Here is a 7,841-nt window from a genome sequence, read left to right as displayed (position 1 = left end):
ATGTCCCTCTTGGCGATCATGTTGCCCGGCCCACCGAGTCTGTGCCATGCTATAATCATTTGGCTCCCAGACGTTCAAGAGGCACCTCCGTGCCTCCGGCAGTAATGACACACCCGTCACCTCTTCCATAATGTCATGCACGCGTCTCCAATAAGACACCACATCCGGACACTCCCATATGATATGGAGAAAAGTAGCAAGCATACCACAGCCACGCCTGCACAACCCATCCAATGAATAACCCATCCTCATCAGGCGTGGACCCGTGACATAGACGCGGTGTAAAATCTTCAATTGCACTAGCCGGAGACGCGCCGGAATCGCCACTTCCTTCGGAGACGACACCGCGGCCTGCCAGTCTTCGTCATCCAACTCAAGCCCATCCGTGGTCCAGGCATTACGAAGCTGTACAAGGAGGTCAGAGCGGTCGTTAATAAGCTTCTTATATATAAGAGAGATGGTACTGTCAGGGACATGTCCATCGAGCACCCGATCTTCCAGGGGGGAGGACTCCGGGACAACGGCACCAGCCGGGAATACCGACGCAAATGCATGGCGAATCTGAAGATAGCGGTAGTATTCCCTATCACTCAGGCTATATTCCCGCTGGAGTTCGGCAAAAGTCTTGATCCTGTCCTTGATCAGGAGGTCCCCTACTCGACTAATGCCTATAAGATCCCACTTGTCGAATCCCTTCGTTGCCCAGAGATTCCCCAGCCGTTCAGCCACATAAAGCGGAGTTGCTCTGGTCAGCCTGTCCGTCCATCCCGTGGCAGCCGTCGCACTAGTCCATACTCGCACCGCGACCCCAGTAGGACCAGTAAGTTTCTTCCTAGCCGCTTTAGAGTAAAGTGCCCTATTGTAGTCGCCACCCGGTAGCTGCCATTTGTCCATCTCGAATGCAGGGTTAGGGGTTGGACCATACATGGCGTGGTTGATAGCACTCAACTGAGTTGCCCAGTAATAGCGCTTGATGTTGGGCAGCGCTATACCGCCATCATACCAAGGCAGAGTCAGTTTCGATAACGCAATGCGAGGCCGCCCGCCCCATACCAGTTGCCGTTGGAGGCCCTCAACCTCACGGAAATAACTAGCGGGGACCAGATCGAGCGTATTTTGAAGGGCATAAAGGAATCGGGGGAGAGACATCATCTTAAACAGGGCGGCCCTCCCCAACGGGGACAGCGGCAAGCCACACCAAACGGCGACGTCCGACCGCAGCCGACGAAGCGGCGGCAGTAAATTCCTCTCGTACCTTACCGCGGAGTCCAAGGAGATATAAATCCCCAAATACTTGAAGCCGGCGTGCACTACAGGTATCGGGCAGACACGGGGCAGTAAGGGCATTTCTCCAGTGAGCGGATAAATACAGGACTTGGTCCAATTGATGGTCAAGCCAGAGTTCCTCCCGAAGGAGCGCAACACGTCAAACAACACTCCCAGTGATTTACGAGGGGAAGTTAAGTACAACAAGATATCATCTGCATACAATGAAACACGATCTTCATATCCCGGGGACCAACTAATGCCCTTGAGCGACGGCTCCCATCGAAGCCACGCGGCAAGGGGTTCAAGAGCAAGTGCGAAGAGCAACGGTGACAACAGGCAGCCCTGTCGCGTGCCTCTGCCAAGAACAAAGGACTCCGAGGCCCTGCCATTCACCACCACTTGAGCCAATGGTTGTTCGTAGAGAAGCTGAACCCACCCGATGAAACGCGGGCCAAAACCGAACTTCGAGAGAGCCGCCCACAAATAAGGCCATTCTATTGTGTCAAAGGCCATCGAGGCGTCCAAAGAAACCAAGATGGCCGGCTAACGAAGTGACCCCGCCCTCGCCAGAACGCCATTAAGACGGCGAAGGTTGAGCGCAGTATTACGGTGGGGGATAAATCCCGACTGGTCTGGATGTACTAAGTCACCAATTACTGTAACTAGACGATTCGCCAATACTTTCGCCAGAACCTTAGGCTCAACATTCAGAAGCGAGATTGGCCTATACGATGAACACTGCTCACGGGGCTTCCCATCTTTATGAATGACCACAATGGACGCCAATCTCTGATCCCGGGGAAGGAGACCGAGATCTCGCGATTCCAAGAACATTTGACGTAGATGCGGCGCCATCTTATCCGGGCACAGCTTATACAGCTCTACCGGAATACCATTCGGGCCAGTGGCCTTACCTGAACGAAGGGAACGGATAGCGAGCGCTATTTCATCAGCGGAAAAATCCGCTTCCATAAGCTCCTGGTCAGATTCCGAGAGGCTAGGCAGCGCGATATCTCTCAATAGCAAATGTGAGTCCTCCTCCGGCCTGTCCGAGACCGGCGCGTAAACTTTCTGGAAGTGCTGAGCAAAAACCGCGACTATCTCAACAGGGTCCACAACCCGCGAACCGTCCACCTTTTCCACAACAGGCACAACCCTATTCAATCGCTCTCTCTTGTCCAACCAAGCAATCAACTTCCCGGCCTTATCACCAACATCATACATTCGCCCCTGTTGTACACGATACGTCATCCTGGCTGCATCTGTCACCAGAGCCCTGTAGTCAGCCTGTTTAAGGGCCAAAACATGCAACCTCTCAGGTGTAACCCCAGATCCCAAATCTTCCTCCAAAGCTGTGATTTCATTTTCAAGGCAAACAACCTCCTCATTCTTACTTTTCTTTGCGCTAGCAATCAAGGATAGGGCCTGACCCCGAATCACAGTCTTATAGGCCTCCCAGAGGGAAACGGAAGAGGACACCGATCCCATGTTTTCATTAAAGTAGTGATCCATGCATTTAACCACTGCAGCCCTAGTTATGGGGCTGCGTAGGTGCCAGGGGTTGATCGGGGCAACACGGCCCTCCGCTCCCAAGGACAAATCAATCCCAAGCCAAAGTGGAGAGTGATCCGAGATCCCCCTAGCCAGGTGTCGTACTTCCGTTACGGAGACCATCTGCACCGCTGGCACTAGGATATAGTCAAGCCTCGAAAGACTACCATGCGCTCCCGAGTGAAAGGTGTACTGTGCCTGTCCAGGGTGAAGTTGCCTCCAGCTATCCACTAAACCCATCGCATCTAGGAAATCACCCAACCATGACTGCGATCTCAAGAGAGTTCTGGGGGGGGTTACGATCATCATCACCACTAACCACTGAATTGAAGTCGCCACCGATTATCAACATGCCTTCGGGGAAGCTCAAGACCACCCCGCCCAAATCAGAGAACGTAGTGGACTGTAGACCTGGTGGGACATAGACAGAGAGTATGGAAATCGTCTTCCCCTCCCATCGCCCCGTAATGGCCGCGTATCGGCCACGATCGTCAAGCACGACGTCATCTATCTCCAAGGGGAGGGAGTTAGGAACCAAGACGCCCGCCCCCCTCGAACCCGTGGTGAAACCTGAGTGCGCCACAAGACGATACCCCCCCTATTCAGCGCATTGGCAATTGTTCCCTATCAAATGAGTTTCTTGAAGCAACACAACATCGGGTGAAAGACGTTTCAAATACTGCAAAACTATCCCCCGCTTGATCCTATCACCCAGCCCGTTCACATTCCAACTCAACACCCTCAGCCCCCTACCCCCATTATAAAAATGCAACCAGTGTCCCCCCCGCATAAAGACAGTCACGTCCAGTGAATTATGCATTGAAATGAAACCTCGGAGTAAACAAAGAAACAGAAGCCCCCACCCCACCCCCAAGAGAGTACCCAACACACACCCCCCCACCCTGCACCCCTGCGTCGATCCAAAGAACCACCCCAACTTGCAGTGTGCCTGTCGCCCCATTAAACTAATCTACGAAAAGAGAGAAAAACCCCGTAGAGGAGGAAGAAACCGATCCCTCCCACCCCCGGGTAGACAATATACAGGTGCTCAGTAATAGTCAAACCGCTGCTGCAAGTCCATATAGCTGGCCCTCCGGTGGGGACTCACTCTACCCGTTCCTCCAGGCCACCTTCAGCACCGCCGGACTGTTCAGATCGGTCGCGCTGCGTCGGCAGAGTATCAAGCCAGTCACTAGCAACCTCCGGGCGATCAAAAAATAAAGTGCGCTCCTCATGTTCGACCCTCAAGCGGGCCGGGAACAGCATAGCGTACTTTAGGCTCATGTCTCTGAGGCGTCGTTTCACACCCGTGAAGCTCATGCCCTGTTTTTGCACTGCCTGCGTGAAGTCCGGGTAAAAACTAATGGATGCATTGTCAAATTTCGTGGGCCCTCCGGTGCGTGATGCCTGGAGAATAGCGTCTCTGTCCCGAAAGTTGAAGATCCTGGCTATAATGGGCCGTGGCGTCGCTCCCGATTTAGGCCTACCACCTGGGACTCTGTGGGCACGCTCCACGGTGAAGAAGTTACTGAGGCCCTTAGGTGCCAAGTGGTTCAGCACGAGGTCCTCAACCAAAAGATCCGTAGACACCTCTTCGGAACGCTCCGGAACGCCAATGATGCGGACGTTGTTTCGCCTGGCCCGGCTCTCGTAATCATCCAGCCGACGAGCAAACAAGTCATTAGACTTCCGGAGATTGTGGACCTCAGTCTGAAGGTCCGAAACATCAGTAGTGAGACTTGCTGTTTTAATGTCCAGCGATTTTACCCGCTCATTAGTCTTTGCAAGATCTGTTCTGATGAGGTTGACCTCGATCGCCACAGTGTCTATCTTCGAGGCCAGTGTCTCGTACTGTTGGCCCATGGAGGTCCTTACACTGGCAATGGCGCCCATGACGTCTCGCAGCGTCAAGGCGTCTGTCGCAGGAGGGTCCTCTCCAGATTCACCCGGGGTTTTACCCAGCCCCCCAGGGGTGCCTTTCGGGCGGGCGAAGCGATCAATGGTATTAGACTGAGTGGGGCCCCCTTGGTTCGTGATCCTGGTGGCCCGCTTCTCGCTCTCAGGTTTACCCGACATGGTGGCCAAGGAGTCCTGGCGACCTCTGGGAGGGTACGGCGAAGGTAGCTCTCTATAGTTCCGCCGTGTACAATCGAGAAATACGAGAGGCAGTAGATGCGCTGGGGGCGGGCTGCAAGGTGTGGGCCAGCAGTACTGGCAGGCAGGAAGCCACGGAGGACAGTGACCAAAACCGAAACCGAAAGTACCACGAGGGTTGCGATCAAACCTCAGTGACCGTTGTTGTTCGATTACCACTCGGGTACTTCGGCAAATCGAGACCGTGGGCGTCCGCCGGTGTAGGCCATAAAGTTCGAGATGCAGCAAGTCCGGTTCCCGGCGGCCAAATCGAATTCTGAAAGACAATTTCGTGTCAGCAGGGCTTCTTCTAGTCGAACCCGTCGTCTAAATCAGGATATTGAACAGGATAGTCGTAGGAGGTGGATGGGGTCTCGGGAGCCCTGTGCTCACGCGTCCATCTTGGATCCGCGCGAAGCTGCAGCAGACTTTTTTTAAATAAATGTGTAAGTTGGCTGTCAGACTCAGCTTTGATGACTCCGCCGCTCATGACACCACCCCCTTTCCTACACACTGACCACCATTTGATGGATTCTCATAGTAACCTGTTTCCAATCCCAGCACTGCTATGTATTCTAGCCAACTCAAGTCCCTCCTTGTGACATCAGAGCCCCTTTATTAAGGAGGGGAGGGGCAATGTCCAGGATTTTGCGCCCAGATGGGGCAATGGCTGAGTCCGAGGGTCTGAAGTTCAGGGTCGGATTGGTAAGGCGGGCACTCGAGCAATAGCAGAGGGGCAGGTATCAAAGTTCCAGCTGTGGGCTGCTTTTTTGGGCAGCCTGGGGGGCCGATTTGGGGTGTGTCTGTGTTTTTCAGATGCCCCAGTTGCCCATTGGGTGCCTGACTGGCCTCTCTGGAGGCAGATGGGTGTCTATTACCTCCTTTTATCAACGGGCAGAGGTGTCACTCCCTTTCTCTCACTAAGAAAACATGTCTCTGTAAGAGACCCCCCGCTTCTTTTTAGGGTGAGCCTAGCGGCAGAGAGCATGCGCTGCTCGTTTTGCGAGGCATGCTGAAGTACACTATGCAGTGGAAGTCTTGCCCACTCCCCGCCCATATTTTTAATTGGCTGACGTATTTGTCCTTCATAAATGCTGGCTTCTGATTTATTATGAGGCTTGTTAGTCCCTCCTGGGTACCGCCTTGTCTCCATTTGTTATCTCCCATAACAACTGGATTTTTTACTGTTGGTTTTACACGGTCTGCTTTATCTTGGCTGTGAGCACTATTTTGTTGAATGTTTTTTCATTTGCAGCGCGGCCCGCTTTCACATTAGCGGCCGCGCTTCTTTACTTAATTAATTTGCATGCGGCGCGAACTGCTTTCACTTTAGCGGCTGCATGTGTTCATTTGATCAAATTGCAGCGCAGTCTGCTCACTTTAGGGGCCGCACTTGTTTATTTAATTATTTTTCAGCGCAGTCCGCTCACTTAAGCGGCAGCGCTTGTTTAAAGGAGTCTTTGAGCCGAGACGCCCAGCAAAGGTAGAGCGTTGAATTGCAAGACAAGAGGTTTGCAAGCATCCGACGTCACTGTGGTTTCACGGCTACTATTGGATATCTCCTAACTACCCTTAGCAATAGACGTAGCCTACACCCACCTGAACATGTGCAGTTGCAGCCGTGTTTAAGATGGGCTGTGAGCGCCAGTATCCCAACACCGAACCATTCTCCCGCGGGGCATGATTTGTTTACATGCAACTGAGGAACACAGCAAGACTATCAAACCTGCGTTACTAGAAACATAGAGGCAGATTTACATGCCCCTTGCGCCACTTTTGCATCACTTTTTCCATGTTAAAAATGGCTCAAACGTGGCGCAAGGGGCTTGTAAATCTCCCCGAAGTACAGGGTGAATAGTGCAGGTTACTGACAGACTCTTCAAACACCACACTATAGGGACGGCTGTGGGGTTCGCTGGACAGATGCCGATTCAATGCTGCACTGTCAACACAACCTAGAAGGCGTAGTTTTAACCCCTTTGCTGCGGCGGCAATTCCGCCGCAGCGCTAGGGGGAGAGGGGGCCGCGCGGCGCTCTCCCATGCTCGTGACGGAAGCGCTCCGTCACGAGCCTCGGGTGGGCTGTGCTGGTGATGGAGCGGTTCCGTCACGGCCCCGCCCGCTCAATAGAACGCGGCACGCAGGCGCGCCGAGCAGGCCGTGACGAAACCGCTCCGTCACCAGCACAGCCCACCCGAGGCTCGTGACAGAGCGGTTCCGTCACGAGCATGGGAGTGGTTAAATTACCGATTCCATTCAATGTTACAGGTTGAGTTTTGCGCACAGATTTAATCCCTATAAAAGAGTGTCAGCTTTTCTTTTTTTTCTGCAAATAACCACATTATGGTGTTGCAATGCAATAGGTCTCGCATTTACGCGAGTTTGAGCTACTGGCATTGTAAATGACAATGCCTTTTATTTATATTTCAAAAACAAAAATAAAAGGCATTGCCATTTACAATGTCAATAGCTCAAACTCGCGTAAATGCGAGGCCTATTGCATTGCGAATGCTTGTTATAAAACGTTTCCGAAGCAGTGTTTTGCGGACTGGCAATATGCAAATGTGGTAGGGTGACCAGAATTTTAAAGCCAAAAACTGGGTCATTTCACAAAAATAGAAGAAGGACTACAATTTTACTTCAAGCGCTGAGAGCGCTCCTCAGCAGAGAATTAAAGAACAGGCAGTAAGAACATACATACAACCAATTTTTAAGCCCAGTAGCTTGCCTGTTTATTAAATTGCTTTCTTGAAACAACTGCTCAGTATCCCTGCTTCTTAAAACATAAAAAACACCTCCCACCAATATCAGTCGACCCTCTCCAAAAACGGGGACATGAGCTAAATTTCTTGAAATTTGCTGTGACAATTGGTTAAAAACAGGGGCCGT

Source organism: Lissotriton helveticus, chromosome 4_1 (assembly GCF_964261635.1).
Source record: "Lissotriton helveticus chromosome 4_1, aLisHel1.1, whole genome shotgun sequence".
Lineage (NCBI taxonomy): Eukaryota > Metazoa > Chordata > Amphibia > Caudata > Salamandridae > Lissotriton > Lissotriton helveticus.
This window is presented reverse-complemented; position numbering follows the sequence as displayed.